The following is a 12,858-nucleotide window of genomic DNA, read 5'->3' as shown; positions in this document are numbered from 1 at the left end:
CCAGCATTCTACTAAGGTGAATAGGTCCACCAAGGCTGACTTTTGCTAAATATGAGAATCAACATTTTCCCAGTAATTCATGCAGGTTAAAGATGCACAATATTCTGAGCACTCAGTTGATTTGACAGGACATACTGCAATCCCCAGAGGGGGGGAAATTACTGGATGGACCATTCAGAGACACTATCTTTGACAGCATAGGCATGAAAGCTCCTACAGGTCTTATACGCGCTATTAACCCTGATCGAGTGGAGGTACGAGCTGTGGTTCCTGTAGTCAATACTGGTGTGTGATTTAATCTGATTGGTGGCTTTTGCTGTAGAGCTAAAAAAAAAAAAAAAGTCCCAGGTTTTTTGTCCCCTACAACTCATCCTCAACAGTTTGATGTGAATCAACACAGTGCTCTTGTTCCATCTTTTAAAGGCGCTAAGGTGGGTTCTTGTTTCAACCTCACTTTAGTTGACAGTATCAAGAGACCATTAAGTCCCGCAGCGAGAATTCCACTGCAAGCAGGTGCAATGCCTCTAAGAACATGTGAATGCTTTTTTTTTGCCATTATAAAGTACATCTCATTGTAACCAGTTCTAGGATGAGAAAAGATATCAAGATCAGAACCCCCAAATACCAAATGTTCATCGAGCACTTAAAAAGTCTTTGTGGTTTTGTTATATTATTCTTCTACCAACCTTCATTTAAGTAGTAAATTTTCCTCAGTATCAGCATACCAGTCAGCTGTGCAGAATGGCTCTTCACTATATTCTCAATAGGCAGAACAGTGATTGATGTTACTTGTGACACTTTGTCCCAGTTGGAAATGGGTGATTTATTGTCATGGCAAAGAGTTGGGAGAGTTAAGTGACTGCCAGTCAAGGTTTAAATCTGATAAAACGTGCCTTGTGTATACATGTTTATGTGACTTCTTTCTGTTCATCTTGCGTTGGTTTGCTGCTGTGACTCATAATATTCCTGCTCTTTAATGTGCTCCACTGTGCCCTTAGATTTGGGTACAAAGCCAACTCTCTCACAGAAGATATTTCAGGCTGCCGTAAGGATACTGACAGCTCAGGCTTGCATTCACAATGTGCAGTGAACACAATTCACAAACCATAGATTCCACGTTTTGATGTCCTCAACTCAGTTCTTTTGAAGTCTACGGAAGGTCTGCACTATTCAAAGAATTTGAAAAAGGTTTGGTTCAAAGATGCCCACATCTCCCCACTCTTTAAGTATATGCAGTTTTATTGCTTGCTAAACCAGCTGTCTTTAAAAAAGCTTAGAACTTAAGTAAATGTAGTAATATAAATCCACAAAGCCATTTAGACACATAGTTGCCATTTATATTTTTTGTTTTGGCTGTAGTTGTTACAATTCGTTGATCATTAATTGATGTTTTAATTCAACTAAATGCCACTCCTTTAGCTAAAAATAAAAATAATACTGTTTTGTGTTATTTTGCTTGCTCTTCAAATACTCTGTTTGTATGCATATTCTTAAAAACGGTTAAAAGACGAAAAATAGGATCTGTTGACCATGAATAGTAGACAGCACAGTCTTACAGCGCGCTCTTGGATTAATATTGACACCCCTGCCTACAGCACTTTCCTCTCCACTCCAGTGTCGCAGCACCTCAGGAAATGCAACAAGGATGGAACCCCCAGCGTACTGAAGATAAATCCTATAATTTAATATATTCACATACAGTCTGAATCTGTCAGGAATATAGAGGGAAAGGAACTTCTAATTTACAAAAGGTTTCAATGGAAAGAGCGAGATAAAACATATCATCTGAACTTGTCTTTGATGGTAAATAGAACCAGCTAGAAATGTGCATGGATGAAAAAAAAAGAGAATAAGGAGACTAAATTGATCAGGGTTCAATAGAAATGCAAAGTGCAACCTTACATTTCCTTCCAGCAAATGTGGAATGGAGCCTGACATGCGTGGCTGTAGCCCCGCCGAGTTCAACGCAGTTTATGTGGAAAAGGGGGCTGAGATTCACTCCACAAATGATTAATCTAGCAGTCTCACAGAATCCCAATGCTCCGTGGCAGGCCACCATCCACTGAACAAGTCAGATGGGGCAGCTGAGGGCTGGAGCTGTCTCTTTATTGACCTCTTCACTCACTGCAAGAGCAATGCTGTGATGTAGAGGTGTGAGTGTTGGCATGCGTGTGCACAAGTGTTTCTTCACCATTCTGTCCTGGTAAAGTGAGAGTGCATGATGATTTTTCTCTTGAGGGTTCTTGGGTATTTTATGCAGCTGTGTTGCATCTTCTTTTTATTTGTCTGAAGGTGCTGACAGCCTCTATTTTCCCAAGCTGGCCCTTGAAATGAAGGGTACAGCCCAGGTAGAGGACATTTTGCACATTTCTTTCTTAGTAGACTGCCACTGCTGCTGCTGCAGTACACCCACTGCACTTGTCTCTTTTCTTTGGACTTCCTTCTTGCTTGCATTAATACAATGACTGATCTGAGTCAATGAAAAATCAATGGGACATACTTTTTGAGTGCTCTTCACATTGATTTTTTTTTATGGAGTGTTGTTTTGCACCAACATGAAATAAGACTATCATTCTTTTGTTAAATGTGTTCTTTCATGACCCTGAAGCATGAGTAAGGTACACCCCAAATAAATTGGCTGTAGCAATCAAGATAGTGTGGCGTCTTGCGTGCATGTGGCCCTTCTTTCAATTGAAAACTCAACATAATATCTCACAAAACTCAAGCTGCTGTACATTTTTCTCTTATTTTCTTTTTTCTTCCCCCTCTATTTCATCTCTGGAGCTCCTTCCTTGATCCACTTTAGCATTGCAGCACTTTTTTGTATCCTCAAATGTCGTTTTTATCCAAGGAACACTGAGCCTGTTCATCTTTATAGAATTGTGTGTTTGCTCTACCCATCTCTCCCAGCGGCTGGAAAATTAACTCAGTTTGATCTCAATCCCTTGCTTTGCAGCATTGTTGTTTTCATGTATTGTTACATCTTCTCTGCCTTTCCCCATGGCAAGAGGAGGAGGCCCCTTGTGGCCCTGGGTTTAGCAAAGATTCTGTGAATCAGTGAATCTTAATGTGGTGTCTGTCTTTCATCCTTTCTTTTCTTGCATTCTCCTCCGCCTTCCACCGCTTTCTGGCTTTTCTTACTCTGTTTGTTGCTCAGTGATTGACAAAAGCAACATTCTATGGAGTAATACCTGGTTACCTTTGCCCTTGAGCTTTCCAGAGTATTTATGTGGGCCATAGCAGGTTACCTGTATTTTATTTCAAAATACCAGATGAAAACCTCTCCCAAAAAAAAACTCAAATCGATGAACAATGAACTACGGATTTATAACCTTGGTTAACTAATTATTTGGTTTGCACTGTCTTCTGGCTTCTTCTGGAGAATTGGCCGTAAGCCTTTCACATTAATCCCAAATCAAAAGTCATATTAAATATTTATTTGTCTCTTTGATTGTCCCAAATAAACACGCATTCATATGCATGGTATTGTTTAACACCCAAATAACCTGCAGTGTTTAATCTTTGGTCTCTGATTTTCACATTGGATGTCCAAATACCACCAAGCCAAGGTGAGTTTTGGATGCTACCTGGATATTTCAAAGATTTTTTAAAACACAGTTTGGAGGAGTAATGTGTGTTTGTGTGTCCATTTTTGGGTAGCTGTTTGATGAGGCACCTTTGCTTGTGTTGACTCTTATCGGTTCTCTTTAAAGTTTCACCAGAAAGATAAGCTACATTAAAAAAAAAAAAACTTCCATTTTATTTTCTTATGTTGTCTGGTTCAAGTGATTTAGATTCATAAGCTGTAGTTATATCAGTTTTATGGTTTAATGTAATCCTAGAGCCACTGCGTGAAGGCGTAAGTGATACTAGATTTACTATCTTTATTCAGGCACAGAATCCCAGACCTAGATCTCATCAGTGATAAGAAGTTTAGGCCACTCTTCATTTACAGACCCAGAATATGTATAAATTCAGTTTTATGGTAATATTTGCTAAAGGTCAGGCATCAGTTGGGGGTTTTGCATGTCTACTCTCCTAGTGACACATACATTTTGTAGTCATTATTTTTTTTCACCTTCTACTTCATCTATTCTCAAAAGATATCATTTGTCATCCTGCCTTGATATTTTATTCCCCTCCCGTCTTTTGCCTTTGCACTCTAAGAATAAGAATTGGTTTGAAATCTTTTTTTCTTTTGAATACATCTTTACTTTGAAACTCTCAATCCTTTTTCCCCAAGCTCTTTATATATCTATATCTTCTTTATTTTAACTGAGTAGCTAATTTAATCCTCGTCACTTTCCATATCTTTTAATAGCACTGCTATTTTATGACTTCACTGCTGCTTCAGCGGTTTTGTCCGTAGACATTTTGTTACATATTTGTTTTTCAGCCACACAATTAGCTGTGGCTTTAAGTTGTTTTGATGTGCGTCCGCTTTACCAAAGTTTGCTGAACTGGTGAAAAGAACCAGAGCTGTGTTTTAAACAAATAATTACCCTTCATTTGAAAACACTCAATTAGATTTGCTTTCAGAGTAAAATAATGAGCTATTCCCACTAAGCGAAACTGTGGAGTTATGGCTGTAATTAGTCCGAAAGATAGGAGCCTGGCTGTTTTGTCGCAAACTACTTTTTATCAGACAAATAAGTAACATCACAATATCTAGAAAAAAAAACATTTGCTTTTAGCAGAGTGGAAAGCTGAAGACACAAAGTCAAAGTTGTTGTTTCTGTCTAAAGCCATAATTCATGCATGGATTTTCTTGTACCAAAAACAAAGAAATACAAAATGCAAACATCATAAATTGAAAAGTAGAATAAAAGAAAGTAGCATCAGGATGTGAAGCTCTATTGTGATTTTGAGTCTTCTTTCATAAATTAGCAACAGATGCTGCTGCTGAAAGCCAAGCTGTAGTGTCCTAGAACATGTCTTTGCTCCCATTTTAAACCCTTACCAGGAAAATTGAATTGGAATATTTTCAAGGATCACAAGATGCTTTTCAAAATGCTTAGCCTTCAGAGTCTATTGCGATTATTTTTGCTGCTGTGTCACTAGATGGCTGTGATTGACAGCCACCCCTAGGAGGTGCACCTTCTGTTGAACTCTCCTTCTTCGCGACTCTTAACCGTTCTGTTGCAGCTGTTGTTGTTTCTCAGTTGTTGTTCTTTTGTTCTTTAAACGGTTGCTTTTGCTGCGTATTTTTACTTATTTATTTTTGTATAAATTCACTTTATCCTCTGTAAATGGCACTTGTTTTTTGCTATTTGTATATGTGGATGTCGTCTTTTTGCTGCCGAAGACAAGAAAATGTCCCCTTTGTGGGATAAAGAACGTTTTATCTATATATCTAACTCTCGTAGCTAAGTAAACACAGACTGTTCAGTATGCATGCTTAAGCTCAATGACTAGACTCATAGCAGTGCCTAAGTCGGCTTGATCCATACAAAAGGGTGACCACTTAATAGGCAGAGAATCAACTGGCAAAGTTATTGCCTCTTTTGTGTATTGATTGGCTGGAGCCCACACATGACCATGGAACCCAGTTTAATGTAAGCACACATGGTTCACCAAATCTTGATGTGGAAAGCATAAAGTTCAAATGAAACCATTTTTCAACCATGTCTCATCCTCCAAGCAGATTGGAAAGGCTTTAATTAGTATCGTTCAGACTCCAGTATAACTAATTGATTAAATATGTAGTGTTATTTTAAAAAAAGTGAACCTGCTAAGGGCACATTGACACTGTAATGATAGTGAAGCGTCAATCAATTTTAATAATGTAGCAACAAATCCCTAAATTTAGCTCAAAGACTAAATTATCTGAGACTGTAGTATTGATAAGATGTCCTATCCATCCATCGATAGATCAATACATTTTTCTCTGCTTATCTTGAACCTGGTTGAGTGACAACAGTCTCAGCAGAAACTCTCAGATATTCTGCCACTTATCTGAGCAGACACTAAGGATATTCCCAAAATATGAGAGCAGTATAATCTCTAAAAGTCCTCACTTTGCCCCTAAGGCTTTCTCCCAGCCTGAATTCTCTTTTGCTGTAAAGGAAACGTTCCTCAAGCAGCAATGCATAATGCAGGGAAACCACATTTACAGACATAGAACTGCTCTTAGCAAAGATGTCAGGAAAATATGATTACAAAAGCTCTATTACATTGAACTGAAGTTGATAGTGAAAACTGTTAGTATAAAAGCAAAAGAAGCTTTGTGTGTATGGGCTGAAATGTGACAAAAGCACCAAAAAATGTTGCACACAAAAAAAGGAAAGTAGTTTCTGCACTTGTATGGTGTGCCTTTAGCTTTGGATTCATAACCAAAATGAATTCTCTGACCTCTAATTGCAAAATGTCTGTTAACTCTAAAGCTGTAAGGCTTTTCACTGTTTTAGAGCTGGAGACTTTTATTTTCAATTTTTCCCACTATTCAGAAAAAAAAGGTAAACACAAAATTGTTATAATTATTTATATCTATAATATTTAAACTGTATATAGGCCATTGGCATCTGTTATCTATTGATATCAGTCGCATGTAAACCAACACTTTTGAGCAATGCCTGTTTTTTCTTGAAATGTTACATTTCTTTATTTTGACTTGGGACTATAATGTCAGGTATAAAAAAATATATGTATGTATGTTTATAACCCAATTTTCTTCCTATCACATTGTCTCCACAAAATATTCCCCTTTTTATCTCCCCAGTTAACAATTTTGCAAGGATCTCTTTGTGAAAATAAGGTGCCCTTATTTTGATATTTTCCTGCAAATGTATTCCAAGGTAAGAGTGTGCTATGCTTGGAGCAACTGAAAAAAAATGTTACCACTCAAACTAAGCTGACACTGGGGTGGTCCTTGAGAGAAAGTTCAGGTTAGAACTTGCGTTAAACAAACCAAAAAATAAGACAACACAAAAGGTTTGCCAGATGACAACACATGGATATTGTATGCAATTTCTTTCCTTTTTTATACAGCAATGGGCAACTTTCTTTTAGGAGTTTCATTCAGAGGTGCATTGATGAACCAAATAAGGACATCAGTACAATCTTATTTTAATCTTTAAAAACATAAACATAAAGAGTGGAGCAGTTGGATCCGTTAGACCAGGGGTCGGGAACCTTTTTGGCCGAGAGAGCCATAAACGCCACATATTTTTAAATGTAATTTTGAAAGAGCCATACAATAATGTAGTGTCCCTTTCCCACACTGAGGCACTGAGACTTAACCTCTTTTAAGGTTCTTTATTCTGGTTGCTGCAGACCACAACAAATGCCGTACAATTAATTCAGCAGCTCCTGAATCTCTCCAGCGAGATAAAAGCGCTTCTCCCAACTTTATATTCCCCTGCTCCCGCTCCAGCCCTCCCATTTCCCTTATTTGGCCCATAGCTGAACCCCATTGGTCCAAACTACCGAACAACAGGCTGAGTGACAGAACTGAGAGCCAATCAGATCTCTGCTTGATGGGTTTAGTGAACTCCAGAATTTATAACGCGGCCCAACAGCCACCCAGTTAAACTCTGTCCGCGACAATATGTTTAAAACTAATTATACAAATAAATGTGGGCATTTGATGAAATTTCAACATTTTTAAATGACAATAAACATGTGGATTCTATTTAATAACATTTTTATGCTGTTGCTGATGAGTATTTCTCGTGGTAGTTTTGCTGATGGTGTAGTCTGGTTGGTTGATACGTGGTGAGTTTCTGCTTCATGCAGGCGTTGAGACTTTAAACGTGATCGTAGGTCTGAATGTTCTGTAGATGTGAGACAGACGTGGAGCCAAACACACACTCACACGCTGCAGTGAGTGACGGGCAGCAGGTTTTACGTTTTTACAATCCCTGCGCGATTCACCTGCTGGCCGTGCCCACAACCCCCCCACCCCACTCTCTGCTTTCTTCCTCACACATCGCGTCCCCGCATCTGCGCGCTCGTTCTCAGAGATGGGAACGCGCAGTTTTAGGCATGTCAATTCACAGGTTTCCAGTTGCTACAAACTCTGTGAAATAATAGATAATAGTAAACTGATAGTTTTCTCTCTAAGCACTGCTACTACTGCGCGCCTCTGGCATCGCATCGCGCCCGAGAAGGACTGGTCTAATGAAAAAAAAAACTATAATTAAAGATTTGTCTCGAGCCACATGTGACCATCAAAAGAGCCATATATGGCTCGCGAGCCATAGGTTCCCGACCCCTGCGTTAGACTGTATCTTTAGCCACTTAATGCCTGGACAAAATTGTGATAATTTAAAATGAGAATCTTGCCAGGCAAACAACAAAATCCAGAGCAGCGTATTTGTTGATGGTGAAGTCATTAGCTGGGGGGTATTCCAGGAAGCATGTTTAAACTAGCCTGACTTTAAGCCTGAACTCTGGCTGAAATCCGCCTGAACTTGCTTACTCTGGGTATGTCGGTTCCAAAAGACCGGATATGAGTTGGCGTAATTACGCTCAACTTGGTAACCCTGGGTTACTGCACGTGCATGTCAAGTACATAAAGACATTCTCAATAGACAGCCGATTTCCAGAGTCACCATGAAAACGCGTGGAGAAAAAAAGAAAGCGCTATACTTCAGTGAGACAGAGTCTGAGATTAATGACGGCGTATGAAGATTATACGTCCATCAAAAAAGTAAAACGGCTGCATCCGCAAAAGAAAGAGTTTCTGCTTGTAGTAGAAGAACAGACAAAGTAAACGCACGAGTTTCTGATCTTATTTCCATTTTCATGTGAGGCATATGTATATAACTTATCCAATTTTGCCAACTTAAATGAATTACTTCTATTGGTAACAAGTAATTGAGTTAAATTTATTCAACCTAATTTCTTACATCTATAAAACTCAATAATTGTTAATACAACTCAAATTTGCATATCTTATTTAACTAAATGTCACATCACTGCAATTCAATTAATTTTTTTTCCATCGTAATGAATTGTAATTCTTGAACTCTCATATGTCTAAGTTTGAGCCGGCAGATATACTCATTTTTATAACAATAAAAAGAACAAAACAGTATGCACTTAGTACATGCATTTAGGAATTTTCCAACAATATCAATATAGTACTTAACCGCAGGGCTGCTATACAAACTCATCATCCTCTCCCTCCCTCTCCCTCATGGTGCAGAGACTTGAGCAAAGTAGGACAAAATAACTCGGCAAAACACGGTAAAACACAGTAAAACAGCTAAACAACTAAACACATTTGGTCAAAAATCCACACTTAAACCCTGTCCAGACAGGCAAAGGGAATGGTATCCCACAATCCCTTGCGGTGCAGATATAACAGCAGCACCAAAGTTACACCTACTTAATTGAATTAATTTGAATGAAAGTAAAATAAATGTCTGATAACTACGTGTTATTTTTAAACTGACTTAACAAAAAAAAAAGATTTTTAATTATCTTAAATGAAGCAAATAATTAAGTTAGATCAAAGTAAAAAAGTTTATTTTTTAAAAATCCATACGTGGTCTTATCACCCTCTCACGGTGGAAAAAGTATTATCTGAGCTTCTTCATCCACTAAATCATCTTCAAATGGACACAGCATGCTGCTTCAACTCTCTGAAAACAAACTAACCTTCAACTAAACCTGCTACGGACCAGGTTGTGTTCAAAGCATGAGTTGCCATGGCAACTTGACCTACCCTGAAACATACCTCCATTTCTGGAACCGAAAGCTGAGGTTATCAACTTCCTTAGCCTCAAACTTACCGTGGGAGCTAGCATAACCTGCTTTCTGGAATACCCTCCTGCTGTGTGTTGTCTTTTTTGATCCTGATCTTTTTAGGGCTTTTCTTTTTAAACAAATACACTATCATTATGTTTTAGCTTATAAAATCCACAGTACATAGAACATTATTTCCTTTATGTTTTTTTTTTTACTTGTTGAATGACGTGACAAGAGATTTTACATTGTTTTTTTTTTACCCCATTAGACTTGCATCTGCTTAACAGCTTCAAAATGTAACTAACTTTTACTAAAATGCACAAGAGTCACTGTGAATTGTTAAAAGTCCCACTTCAACTATATTTGTATCTATCTATGTATTTACTTCCCAGTGGCCTTTTGGTTATGATTATGCTGTTTTTAACCAAACTCAAAAAAAACTTGTGCTGTTATTGATGACATAGTTTCTGTAGAATGGCAGGACTTCATCACAAATTCACCTCTGGTATGTGCGGAAGTAACCCCACCCAATATTTATCCTTCATTATGAGAGAAATGCTACAAGAACATGTTAAATTCACCAATACACAATTTTCTTTGGATTGAGTCTTTAAAGATTTCAGGCAAGACTCACCAGAATCATAAAAAGAATGAAAGACCACATGGATATTATATCTACTGTAAAACTTTAACATCTTCTGTTGTCAGAAATGCATGTTGAACATTTTTTTAACTATCATAGCCCAGCTCAGAGGCCGTTCAAAAAGCATTATGTATAAAAAACATTTAAGATCAAAATCCAAGAGGTAGACATGGTGTGGTTGAGTGAGCTGTGCAACTGGATGAAACCTCTGATGATTCACATGGATCTCCTACTGGTGGAAAGCCTTTGATAACAGATCTACATGTTAGTTTCTTTCAAACTCATCTCTCGCATCAGTCGGGATTGTACACTTGAAAATTCAAAGCTTAAAAGACTTGGAAAAACCACATCAGATCAACTCAATTAAGGAAAGCTTTGGTGTATAAATAATTCCATTTTAAATCTACTTTCTTCTTGTGTCTGCACAGGAAGTTTCTACCAGAAGCTGGTGCCACTGCAATGGCTTTTAATGAAAAATGCCAGATCGCATAACACTACTTGTCTCATTCACATTTGCACCCCTTAAAGATCAACACAATAAAGGACATTTCTGATAAACATCGGTGCATATAAACTGACAACGGCTAACTTTTAGACCATTGAGTCAGAGGAAAGATTTTTAACTTTTTAAGAAATGTTCCTGTCACATAATCATTTAAAGCATCTGTTTTAATTGATTTATTTTGTGACTGCAATATTGGATTTGAAAGCAAAAACATTATTTAACTTTCTTTATAGCCCCATTTTGTCGGATTGAAAAGCACTTGCATTTGTTGGGAATGTGTTCCCTTCTTTTATTAAAAATCCATTAAACTACTTGGCACAAAGAATAAAGTCACTTAAAGTCATTTGGCATTGACTTTTCTTCATGTATACATAATACAAATCAGGAAATTACAAGTGTTTTTGATAAATATTGGAAATATACAGAAAGGTAAACTTTGTTTCTCTTTTAATCTTCAATTTGATTTACAAGTTTGGCACACAATTGTAGATGAATATATTGCTGTTACAGCTCTAGTGCAAGCACATAAACCTTCACTGGAGGTTCCACTCACCTATCCATCTTCTAAACTCCCTTGATCCCTTTCAGGGTCACAGAACCAGAACCTATCCCAGCTACGAATGGGTGAATGCGAGGTACAACCTGCACAGGACACCAGTTTTTTTTTTTTTTTAAATTATCAATTACCATATGAAAAATGTTTTGAACTTTGGGAGAAGCTGGGGTGCTCAGAGAAAACATGCACACACATGCACAGGGGGGAACATGCAAACTACACACAGGAAGGACTCAGTTGGAGTTTGAACTGGGGCATTCTCACTGCGGCAAGAGTGCTAACCTCTACACCACAGTGCAGCCCTTGCCAGCCATCTGCTTAATGTGAAAAAATTACATAGTACATCAATTCAATTTTGATTAAAGGCTGACAGCAGACATATTAAAAGTTTTAGTCACTAAGACTCGTTTGAGTTGGAAAGAAATTTTATTCCCCTTCATTTTTGCTTTTGTCTTCATTCTCATCAAGCCAAGTTTGGTTCGGTTAAAATGAAACAACTCTAAGAACTTGGTGGACTTTTGATTATAAAGTTAGCACATGAATGCTCTGACCTTGTCTGGCAGAAAGAAAGCTATTGCTGTCAGATAAAGAATATAAAGAAATAGGCATTCTAAATTATTCTGCTCTATTAACCTTTCTAATAAAAAATGCTGCTTTTGACTGCTTTTTAGGAGGACATTTGTTTTCAACAGTGTCTCTCTTTTTTAACCTTCAGTAGAATACTACTTAAATTAATGACATGCACATGGGATATTATCCTGTTTGAAGCCTAAATGCATAAAGTCAAACAAAGCCTTTTATGATTTACCTCCTGTTTCAGCAGTATGCTTTCATATTTTCATCTTACGGCCTTTGTGTTTCTTTAATTAGTGCCAGTTCTAGTAAAATTCCATTAAAATTGTTTTTTTCTCTTTAGCCGGCCTGTTAGTGCAGATATTAGTTGCCATTAAAGACATTTTGTGGAAAACATTCTTGTTCTCTAAATTCAGTATGTTTGCCTCTGGAAAAAACATTCGAAGAGGTTTAAGAGCAAAATGTTTTTTTTTAATTAGATGTCCTATTGTGGACATTACAGTACAACTTTGCATGTGCACAGATTCAACGTGCCTGCCAACCTTTGTCAAGATTGAAGGAAGTCCTGTTTTTAAAATTTAATAAGATTGGATATATAGTTTTTATCTTTGTTTATCACTAAGGGTGTTACAGTAATACACTTATCATTCACTGTTTGTTTTTTTTTGTTACAAACCTGTTTATATATTCATCGAAATGCCAAAAGTGTTTACTCCACCATTCAATTATTTGAATTCAGGTGTTCCAGTCACTGCCATGGCAACAAGTGTGTTCTCAGCTGCTCATAAGTCACTCAGGTGTCAATCTAGCAAAACAATTCAGCTTACCAAGAGATTGTTGGCAGGTCCAGGCTCCCAACTTTGTGGGAACATTTTGGGATGACCCCTT

The 12,858-nt window shown here is 37.5% G+C and overlaps 1 protein-coding gene across 3 annotated transcripts in view; it reads left to right on the top strand.

Annotated features, from left to right (window-relative positions):
* The window catches only part of furin (furin, paired basic amino acid cleaving enzyme), a 98,736-nt gene that overhangs the window by 29,080 nt on the left and 56,798 nt on the right, over positions 1-12,858 (top strand). The gene's annotated exons all lie outside the window — the stretch shown is intronic.

This window comes from Oryzias latipes, chromosome 6 (assembly GCF_002234675.1).
Source record: "Oryzias latipes chromosome 6, ASM223467v1".
Taxonomy (NCBI): Eukaryota; Metazoa; Chordata; class Actinopteri; order Beloniformes; family Adrianichthyidae; genus Oryzias; species Oryzias latipes.
Note: the sequence above shows the minus strand (reverse complement) of the source record. Positions and strands in the feature narration are given on the sequence as shown.